The sequence below is a fragment of the Cervus elaphus genome, chromosome 23 (genome assembly GCF_910594005.1).
Source record: "Cervus elaphus chromosome 23, mCerEla1.1, whole genome shotgun sequence".
NCBI lineage: Eukaryota > Metazoa > Chordata > Mammalia > Artiodactyla > Cervidae > Cervus > Cervus elaphus.
In genome coordinates, this window is record NC_057837.1 from 62,923,515 (window position 1) to 62,935,327 (window position 11,813).

At 44.2% G+C, this 11,813-nt stretch overlaps 1 non-coding gene across 1 annotated transcript; it reads right to left on the reverse strand.

The window, feature by feature from the left end:
- Positions 1 to 282: 282 nt before the first annotated feature.
- Positions 283 to 355, reverse strand: TRNAG-UCC. The gene has a single exon. It is a non-coding gene; the product is annotated as a tRNA-Gly (tRNA).
- Between the last annotated feature and the right edge of the window lie 11,458 nt (positions 356 to 11,813).

Here is an 11,813-nt window from a genome sequence, read left to right on the forward strand (position 1 = left end):
AGCATAATGGTGCCATCGCAGGAGCAGAGGAAGGCGCGGTAGAACCTATGACTTGAAAAAAAAATCTTTGGAGGTTGTGATTGAAATAGACTGGAGGGTGATAGGGCAGAAGCAGGAAAACCATTTAGAAGACTATTGTCATAATCCAGGCAAGAGAGGATGACAGTTTGGGATAGAGTACAAGCAGAGAGGAGGTGAGAAGGGATTGGGTACAGGATATATTTTACTTTTTTTTTTTTTTCTTCTTTTTTTGGCCACATTGCACAGCTTTTGGGATCCTAGTTCCCTGACCAGGGATTGAACCTGGGCCTTCAGCAGTGGAAGTGCTGAGTCCCAACCGCTGGACCACCAGGCAGTTCCCCAGGATATATTTTAAAGGTGGAGATGGTAGGATTTGTTTATGGATTGGAGGGGGGTATGAAAAAAGAGAAAGGAATCAAGGATGTCCCCAAGGTTTTTGTCTAGAGTAACTAAAAGGTATGAGTTTTCATCTTCTGTGACAAGAAAGATTGCGGTTGGAGCAGGCTTGGTGAGAACAGATTCAATCTCAAATGTGTCTAGTTTGAGAGGCCTGTTGGATATAATGTTATGGATTGACTTGTGTCCCCTTAAAATCCATATGTTGAGGCCTTAACCCCCAGTGTGACAGTACTGGAGTTAGGATTGCTAAGGAGGTAATTAAGGTTAAATGAGACAGAAAAGATGGGGCCCTAATCTGATAGTCTGGTGTTGTTATAGGAAGAAACACCCAGAGATCTCTCTCTAGGTACACACAGATGAAAGGCCATGTGGGGACATAGTGAGAGACTATCAACAACGAGGAAGAGAGGCCTCACAAGAAACCAACCCTGCAGGCACCTTGATCTCGGACTTTCAGCCTCCAGAACTGTAAGAAAATAAATGTCTATTGTTTTAGCCACCCACTCTGTGGCATCTTGTTATGGCAGCCTGAGCTGACTAATATGGATGTCTAAAAAGAGATGTGGGGGGACTTCCCTGGTAGTTCAGTAGTTAAGAATCTGCCTACCAGTTCAGAGAACATGGGTTTGATCTCTAGTCGGGGAAGATCCCACATACTGCACCATGCAAGTCAAAAAAGAGAGAGATATGAAATTGAGGTTGGACATATGAGCCCAGGTTCAGGGAGGCTACGGATACAAATCTGTCTGGGATACAGATAAAAACTTGGGCATCATCATCAGAGAGATGGTATTTAAATTCATAAGGTGATATGAGATTTCCGGTGAAGGTAATGTGATAGAGATGAACATGGCAAGGGACCAGACCCTATGACCTTCCTCTGTTTAAAGGTTGAGGAGATGAGAAGGAATCAGTGAAAGAAGACTGAGCAGTGGCCAGTGATATAGGAGAAAAATCGAGAAAATAAAATGTCCTGGAAGCCAAATGAGGAAAGGATGTTAAGGAGAAGAGTGTGGTCATCTATGTGCAGTGCTGCTAGTGGGATAAATAAGGTGAGAACTGAGGACTGATCACTTGATTTAGCAACATGGAGGTCACTGGTGACGTTGACAAAAGCATTTGATTAGCTTTGAGAGCCTTGGAGGTGAAAACAAAAAGGAGACTCAATATACTCAATAATTCTCATTATCTTCCAGGAGGAAATCTACCAGTCGTTTAAGACACCCCATCTTTTTTTTCTGGGAATTCTTAATGTGAGTTCTTACAAAGAAGGCATTGGGTAAACAATGAATCTTGTCAACAGCAATTGAAGGTATTTTCTTCTTTTCCTTCTGACAGTTTAACCCATGAACAAGTGGCAACCTTATGTATCCATTCCAGTCCAATTATGAAGGGGCTCAGAGTGCAATGTGTATAGAGAAACTTCACAGATCAACACGCCAAGGGGGCATTGGGAAAGGAGTGACTAACCCTGCCTTGGTACTTGGGAAAGAGGAGATGACCTTGAGGTGGGCTTTGAGAAGATAAACAAAAATTCTCAAAGGGAAAAAGAGGACAAATGACTTTTTTATGCATAGGAAACAGCATGTACTAATTCTAGCATGTACTTTCACTATAAAATTTCTCTTTTTTCTCTGGCTTTATGATTTTGTTTCTCTCCCTCTCTTTCTCACACCCCTGTATTCACAAACACAACATGTAACTGCACATAGATGACTGCTCTCATCTCCTTAAAATCCTTTCCTCATTTGACTTCCAGGACATTTTATTTTCTTGATTTTTCTCCTATATCACTGGCCACCGCTCAGTCTTCTTTCGCTGACTCCTTCTCACCTCCCCAAGCTTTAAACAGAGGAAGGTCAAGTAGTAGTCTTGTTTGCAAATGACAGAAAACTCACCTCAAAATAGCTTAAACTAATAAAGGAAACCTTTGGGTTCATGTGATTGAAAACTCCAGGGATAAATTTAGGATATCACTAAACTCAGGGGCCCAAACAACTGGTGCTCATGCTTGGTCTCTCTCCATCATCTCGCTCAGCCTTGCTCCATGCTAGAGCGTTCACACTGAACATGGTGCCAAAAGGGCTGCCTGCGATCCCGGGCCCGTCATCCCAGTGGAATTGAATGGAGAGTCTCTCTCTCTCCGTTGTGTCTCATTGGCTCCAATTGTGTCAGGTGACCATCCCTGAGCAAATCACTGTGGTCAGGAGACTGAGATGCTCTGATTGCTACAGCTGAGACACCAGCCCACCCTAGCGCCAAGGAATCAGTTCTGCCTACAGCACAGGGACTGAGAACCATGAGGGAGAGCTCTCCTAAAGGAAAAACTTGTTGCCAAAGACTGCTGAATGGATCTTTAGCCGTGAAAGCTTTGTACGTCCACTTCCAAGGAGTAGTATGCTAAGGGTCTCCCTATGGTGGAAGAGTTAGGCTTTGACCTAAGAATTCTTGAGGGTTGAATAGCCCTCAGAGCAGTGGAGCTGCAGGAGGATGGAGCTGTTGAGAGGGGGGGCAGAAAGGGAGCATCTGAGAAATGCAGCTGGTCCAGAGCTTAGAGGTTATCTAGCCTTAGAGGTCATCATCTAGGCAGATGACAGTAGAAGACCAGAGAGGGTGAGGACACTTGTCTGAGGCCACAGCAAACTGAAGCGGCATTGGGATTCAAAGCTAGCTGATGTTAAGGCTGGAACCAGGCTCGGTCTGTGTGTCTGGCAGCTGTCACATTCATTAGCTCCCTGACATCTCCTTGTTTCCTTGTGTATTTTTACAAGGTTGTTAATTACCAGCCATAAAGCTCAGCAAACATTTTGATCGGCTTTAAGAGCTCATGAAAACAACATTACATTTTAAGGCATGGTTTCCTAATTAATCTAATTAACTGTCAGCCTTGCATCCTGCTGGTTTCCAGACAAGGCGAGCTGCGCCTCTTAGCTTCTGATTCGGCCCCGGTGGACAGAGCTTCAGGCTTTCACAGTCACAATCTCCATGCCAGGAAACTAGCCAAACTGTGATCTGAGGTTTGGGTTGTCCGAGGCAGTGTCTAGATGCTCAGACTTGTGTTGATTTATTTTCCCCAATGATCTGTTTCTAGGACAAAGACACAGTAGTTTGAAGATGACCCAGATTAAAGCAAGTATGTGGATGCCTGGCCACATCGGCCTAGCGCCATTACAGAAGGCCAAGGCACATTTGGTGCCTTCTTCAATGATGTTCCCTTTCTCATTCACGGTCCTTGCTGTCCAATCCTGCTCCCCTTAATGGCTAGATGGACTGAGATGGACACTAGACCCAAGGATGGTTCAGTCACTTCTGACCCTTTAGTCAGTTCAGTAGCTCAGTCTTGTCTGACTTTCTGTGACCCCATGGACTGCAGCACACCAGGCTTCTCTGTCCTTCACCATTTCCCAGAGCTTGCTCAAACTCACATCCATCGAGTCAGTGATGCCCTGGTCATGGCCTGGCTCAAAAAGATGAGCTGGGTCAACCAGAGGCAACTTGACTGGGTCAACTGGGGATGGAGAAACAGATTCAGGGAAGGGTTTACTTTACTACAGTGGCCATAACAAAGTACCACAGACTGGGTGGTTTAACCAACAGAAATTTACTTCTCAAGATTCTGGTGGCTAAAAGTCTAAGATCAAGGTGCTGGCAGTGTTGGTTCCTCCTGAGGTTTTAGCTCCTTGGTTTGCAGATAGCTGGTTTGTAGATAGTTGCCTCCTCACTGCGTCCTCACATGGTCTTTTCTCTCTGTGTGAGCATCCCTGGAGTCTCTCTGCCTGTCCAATTTCCTCTCCTAGTAAGGATGACAATCGGATTGGATTAGGGCTCACCCTAAAAGCCTCATTTTAACTTAATCAGCTCTTTAAAGACCACTTCTTTAAATAGTGTCTTTTGGAGGTACTAGCGGTTAGGCTGCAACATACCAGTTGTGGGAAGACATCATTCAGCTCATAACAAAAGGGGAAGAACAGACTTTCCTGGCAGCCCGGTGGTTAAGACTTCTGCTTCTACTTCAGGGGACACAGGTTCGATCCCTCATTGGGGAGACCCTGTGTGCTGTGGCCAAAAAAAAAAAAAAAGCAAAGGGCAAGAACTATGAAAACTCACATAGTATCTGGGCTGGGTCAAGAGGGCAGTCACGGTCAGTGCACCACCCGTAACTGTGAGGCCCTCTGCTGGACACTCTGAACACTGTTTACTAAAAACACCTGGGACCTGCCATCCTCCACCTGAGGACTTTTATCTGTCCACTTTCTGCTGGGGACACAGACACCTGCACACAAGGAAGGCTAGAGTGTTAGAGGGTTAATGGTGGCACAGCGTTGAAGAATCTGCCTGCATTGCAGGATACACAAGAGATGTGGGTTTGATCCCTGGGTTGGTAAGATCCCCTGGAGTAGGAAATGGCAACCCACTCCAGTATTCTTGCCTGAAAAATCCCATGGACAGAGCCTGGCAGGCTACAGTCCATGGGGTCACAAAAGAGTTGGAAGCAACTTTGTGACTAAAAAACAAAGAGGGTTAATACCCGGGGAGCAGCCCTCCCTCCACCAACGAATGATGGAAGTCGCAGGGAGGGGCAATGAGTATCCCAGCTCTCTAACTTCTCAGGTGGAATAACTGTGTGTGTGTGTGTACATGCTCAGTCGTGTCCAACCCTTTGCAATCCCATAGGCTGTAGCCTTCCAGGCTCCTCCGTCCACAGAATTTTCCAGGCAAGAATGATGGAGTGGGTTGACATTTCTTTCTCCAGGGCATCTTCCTGACCCAGAGATCGAACCCATGTGTCTTGCGTCTCTTGTGTTGGCAGACGGATTCTTTACCACTAGTGCCATCTGGGAAGCCCCTGTCCTGTGATAACTCTGACCCATGCTCTACACTGTCTCTGGAGCTCTTTGGAAGGATCAGTGGTAACTGGCACCTTTTCTATCCTTGGCCTGTCCCACTCACTGGTCAGTATTTTCAGGGATCAACTCCTAAAGAAACTACTTGCATTTGAATCTTTGTTTCCAGGTCTGCTTCTGAGAGAACCCAAACAAAGTTCCCACTTAATGTGGGAAAAGAAGCAGAGAAAGCTGGGGAGAGAGAAAGATTGGATCCTAAGAGAGGGAAGGGGTTCCTGTGTTTTATAGGCTCTAGTTCTGTCCCTGGGAGCGCTGGCCTGCATTTCTCACCCATAGCTCTCCAAGTTGCTATTGTTCATTCTCTAAGTCATGTCCAACACTTTGCGACCCCATATACTGCAGCACACCAGGCTTCCCTGTCCTTCACTGTCTCCCCAGAGTTTGCTCAAACTCATGTCCATTGAGTCGGTGATGTCATCCAACTACCTCATCCTCTTGTCACCCCCTTCTCCTCTTGCCCTCAATGTTTCCCAGCATCAGGGTCTTTTCCTCTTCACACCAGGTGATCAAAGTATTGGAGCTTCAGCTTCAGCACCAGTCCTTCCAATGAATATTCAGGGTTGATTTCCTTTAGATTTGACTGGTTTGATCTCCTCACTGTCCTTGTAAATTAGGATGTTGGGTGTTCTGGAACACAAAATGATTTAGCCACTTCCCTATCCAGATGCAGCAGATTCTCTTGGACTCTTCCAGAAACTTCCCTCTGAAATGTGCAATAATATGGTGAATTGATACCTATTGCTCCTGGGAAAGGTGTCACAGGGTACGTTCCGTGGCTTCGTCAACATGCCCCTCCAAGTAGACCCTTGATTTTCAGAGCTGAAGCTGGGTATGAATTGGGCAAATTTGCATGTGAGCCAGAAGCCACACTGAGGGTCAGGAATCAAGACTCCTGCACCCTTTCTTTTTGAGATAAAACATGATCACAACTTTTCTGGTTGACTGGGATGAGTCCAGTTGAAATTCCTGAAAGAAATGATATAAAGAGACACAGGGAAAATGGCCATAACTGTGAAGGGAGTCTGCACTGGTGACCTGTCTTCAACACGAGCACTTGTTCTAGCACAGTTAGAAGTCTGATGTTAGGGAGGTGCTTAGTTTTTGATCTTTAAAGTGAAAAGACCTGTTCCCATGTTTTCCCCTTGGCTTAGGACCTCCCTTTAGAAATTCACTGGCCTTCTCCCTGGTGGCTCATATGGCAAAGAATCCGCCTGCAATGCTCGAGACCCGGGTTCAATCCCTGGGTTGGGAAGATCCCCTGGAGAAGGGAATGGCAACCCACAATTGGGTATTAGTGGGTTGCCTGGAGAATCCCATGGACAGAGGAACCTGGCAGGCTACAGTCCATGAGGTCGCAAAGAGTTGGACACGACTGAGCAGCTGACACTGTTCACTTTGCTTTCATAAAAATTCATTAGACTTCTCAACGTTTTGTGGGATGAGTATGTTTATAACACATTGCATGCAGAGGGAGAGAGGAATAGAAGCTAGTAGGGGTAGGGTCTGGAATCTGAAAGAAGTGGGTGGGAGCAGTTGGCTTCTGTGGTCAAGGAATTCTCAATATAGAGTCATAAGGGAAGTGTGCCCTAGGCGATGAGGGACGTCTCAAAAGCAGGCTCTGGCCCTTGGGTCAGGGAGCTGGTAATAAATACAGTGACTCTGATGGTGAATGGGATCATTGTCATTACATCTCCTGTTTATAGGGAAGGAAACTTCACAGCTCTCAGCAGGGTAGTATCAGGTCCAGAGAATAACATCAGACCCTGAAAAATCTGATTCAATAGGCAGAAAGTAGGATGACAAACAGAATGGGCATTGGAGTCCTATTTGGGGCAGGATGAGCTGTTTGGGACCAAGCCTGTGAAAACTTTGAGGATGTCAGAAGCCAACTTGAAAGTGGGGGTACCTCTGAGAAAGGGCTAGTTCTGGTGGCCGGAGGCTAACAGGACCGAGCAGGATTGTCCTTCAAAGTGGCTTCCATCCTGCACCATCCAGCTTTCCCCGGCCCCTACCCTGCTTGACACTCCCTAGATGGATTTATTTACTTTTTTTTTACATCAGTAAAAAGTATTTTTATTGAAAAAGTACAAATGCAAAGAAATGAACAGAGGAAAATTTAGTCTTGCAACTTTTACTCTATTTTTTCTTTTTGCGCTTCTATTTTGACCTTGCTATTTCATCTCAGCCATTTAACCTGAGACTTTGGTTCAGCTATTTTTTTAACTGCAAAAATAGTCTGAATCTCTGCCTATTAAATCCTTGAAATCAGAATTATATGAAAGAGTAAAAATATTTGTTGAGAATTTATTTTTCAGAGGTAATAATAAGATTTTTTTAATTCCTTGGTCAATTTTTTTAAGATAACACAGTGAAGAAAAATCTAGTTTATCCACTTTTGCTTTTAATTCACTGAAGTTATTTCCATCAAAATCAATTATTTTTACTCAAATGACACTTTCATTCGTATCTTATCATATTGACTATAGATGCTCTAGTATTTTAACTGTTGTTATTTTTACCATCAACTTTCTTGAATCATTATGTATTTCAAAAATTTTTTCCCCAGTTTTCCAAGACATAATTCATGTAAGGCACTGTATAATTTTAAGGTGTAGAGCATAATGATTTAATTAACATATATTGTGAAATGATTGCCACAACAAGTTTAGTTCACATTCATTATCTCATGTAGATTTTTTAATGGAAAAGATAAACAAAAGGTTTTTTTTGTGTGATGAAAGCTCTAAGGATTTACGTTCCTCCCTAGGTGGATTTACCCTCAAAACTGCAAAACCAGGCTGGATTCTCCCTCCCTTCTGTCCACTCACCTTCAAAAATTTAATGAGCTTGTCTAGGTTAAAGTGTTTTATTCAAGCTCAACGCCGGCATTATCACTGAGGAAATAAATCCTAAACTAATAGAAGTTGAGTGTAATGTAAAATAACAATTAATCTCTGTCGCAGAGAGTAAGAAAAATTAACAAACCGCTGGTCAAATATTTATTAGCAGGAGAGACCGGACAGATATCTTTATTCTATGACTGAGGTCAACTGAAACTTAAGGAAGTATCTGTCCTTACATCGTGGGGCAGCGGGGCTCAGAAATGATGTCAGGGCGGGTGTGGGGAGGTGGGGCGTTGAGGGTGGTTAGTGGATCAGAGTAATCTCTGTGGGATGGGGGAGGGTGACAGGTCAGAATGGAGGGTTGGCGGGGAATATCCCAGATGCTTCTTCTCCCCTCCCCTGACTAAAATCAGATTGTGGATGTTGATTCTGACATGACAGACACCAGCTCACCTCTGACACATGTAAAGAGAACCCCCTCCACCATCCAGGGCCCGGTCCTGACCTTCAGCCTTGACCCTCCTACTGTTGCCATGCCTCTATGTTCCCTTCAACTGCACACAAACCCCCACACCCCCACCCCTGCCTTTTGATGGCCTTGGCAGTTCTTGACCACTCTAGAGTTTTCCCTACAAACATTGGGCCTCTCCCATAGGCATCACAAATCATCCATCCTCTCCCATCAGTCTCCTACCTAAGATCTAGATAAAGTGACTATAAACTCTGGCACCTGGAAGAAGAGGTCCAGAATTTCTTTCCAACAGTGGGACAAAAGACAGCTGCCAACAATGCTTCCCAGCCTTGGACATGGGCACTGTTTTTCCTGAAAAGAGGCGGTGCTATGCCTCCTTCCTGGAATCTGGGCTGGCCTTGTAACTTGGCTTTGACCTCCTGCTGTGTCAATTTCCGGCCTAGCCCTTAAGGGACCTAGCAGCTTCTGTTCTCTTGGAGCACTGAGCCACTGAGAAAGAAGTCCAACTAAGCTACTGAAGAGTGAGGCCCAGCCACCGGAGCTGCCATCTTGAATGTTCCAGCCCCAGCAGAATTCATGAGTGACCCCAGCAAACATGCCATGGAAGAACTGCCCAGGTGTGCCTGGCCATCCCTTGAAATCGTAAGAAACAGAAAATTGTTTTAAGCCACATGGAGGCATGGAGTGGCTTGTGAAATAGTGATAGATATTTGAGACACTAATCTTTCTAGGATTTAAGTCTGCCTTCCACCTGCCATTTTGGATGTTGCAAAAACCCTACCTTGTCAACTTCAGGCCCCCTGTAGACACACATGTTGGACACCCTGGTGCCAGCCACTTGCCAGGGCTGTCCTGTTGCCCTGCCCATCAAACTCCAAGCCCAAGTTCATTGGTTATTCAATAAAGACTGATTGTACCTAAAGCTTGTTTCAAGCCCTGTTTGGCCTCGGAGAATTCAGACATACTCCCAGACTTCAAAGAGTTCACAGGTTGAAGGGGAGATAGAGAGGAAGATAACATGCTAAAATTCAGGGTGCACATATTGAAATAGTAGCAGGACATAGTTCCATGAGAGTAGGAGAGGTGGGGTGTTGGTGGGGGGACAGTCATGTTCAGGTAGACTTCACAGGGATGCATTTTTAAAAGGTAACTTGCAAAATCAGTGTCAGAATTTGGTTCCAATCTTCTCATTTTTTAAATTAGGGAATGTGAGATGTATTTTTCAGGAAAAAAATTACGCTATGAAATAAACTACCAGTAATAATTTATTAATTTGTGTGTGTGTGTGTGTGACACAAACATGCATTTGTTTTATTTACAAAACACTCTGGTTTCCTAAAACAATACAAACAGCATATTCATCAGCAGGAAGCTGACCATGGGCAAGGAGGGCCCAGGCCACTGGGGGAACCCTGGGCACCCACCCCAGACCAGCAGGCGGCCACCCAGGGAAACCCTTTCTTTTGTTGCCATCAGCAAGGCCAGAAAAAAAAAAGGACTTATTTTCTATAAGGGAAGTAGCCAGGATGAGGAATATCAGGACATGGGTTCCCCAGCTCTCAATGGAAAAACAAACACAACTGCCATTTTTGCAAAATCATCACTGTTAGGGTGCAGGGAGTGGAGTCCTATTCTGGGGTGCTGAGCGGGTGCTGAGCCACTGGCTGGGTCTTGGGGGTTGGTGGGCTGCTCCCTCCAGCTCTGCGAGCTCCACGCGGCAACACCGCACTGGTCGATGGATACAGAGGGGCTTCCACACAGCGCCATCAACATTCTATTTACAACTCTGAGTGGATTCTCCAGGCACATGAAAACTGTGCAGTATTTCATGGTCGGAAAGAATCAAAGGTTTTCCAAATCAAACGTTTCCCAGACTCAGGCATTTGGGAGCTGTTTTCACATTTGCTGTGTGTGTATCACCACGACTAATCTACTTAGTATTTTACTTTAAGTCAACTCCTATTTTATAAACCTAAAAACTTTTATTATAAAAGATTACTGTATATACCACTAAAAATGAAAACCAAAAATACTTGTGATAAACACATAACTATTAAAAATAAAACACAGTTACTTTTTGTCCTTCCTAAAATGATCTCATTTACCACCATTGATATATTTCCTGTATTTGGGGAAACAGTTATAAATATTAAATTAAAAAAATTAAGAATTCCCTGGCAGTCCAGTGCTTAAGACTCTGTGCTTCCACTATAGGGGTTTGATCCCTGGTCTGTAAACTAAAGTCCTGCAAGACACAGCATAGCCAAAAAAAAACTAACTAAAAAAACTCAACTTGGGTGTGCTTCAGAGGGGCTTGTTGTGGATATCAAAAGATGCTCCCTTCACTTTTATAGCTCTTATCACTAGGAAATTCCTCAGATTTTAGGAGCTCTGTGTCAGAAATAGGGATGAAGACCAAATATATATTTCTTATTATAAATCACAATGTCACAGTTAGTGACAGAAAAAGGGAGCCCAGAGAGGGGATGTCCCTTCCCCCATATAACCCCAATCTCAAAAATAACTGACATAAAGAGGACAGGGTTGCTTTTCTCTTTGGAACAACTTGGAAGCCTCAAGAGTAAACACAGATGGGCAAAGCCTAGCTGAACAATCTCTGGATGGAGAATGCTCCTGGTCTCTGCAATATCTCTTCCAGAAAAAGGAGCCAGGGAAGCCCAAGTTCTCTGTCTGATCAGATTCATAGGAAACCGGGGGAGCCAGTTTCGAGGTTTTTCAGGTGCTGGGGAAAAACTTGTTATTTTATAAGCAGTCTGCGCTTACTATTCTCTACAGACATATGTTAGAGCTCTTCCTTGAAAGAGAACTGCTCTTTGGCTTGGGAAAGTATTTCAAGAGACCTATTGATTACACAAAGGACTCCTGCTGAGAGTCCAGCCTTGTTGTTCTGCTGTTTGTGTAAGCAAACAGGGATTTGCACTTTTATCTAAGTATTGTCTTTTGTATTTGCCTCTTATCTTTCCCTTATCATCAACCTTTATTTAGTACTGTTTTTTTTTTTTTGTTTTGTTTTTTTTTTTAATTTTTTTATTAGTTGGAGGCTAATTTAGTACTGTTTTAACAGGTTTTTGTAGTAATATACAAAGGGGAGATGGGGGAAGAGATAACTTGGCAATAGGCCAGGGCGAACAGAGTCAGGCACCCAGTAAGATG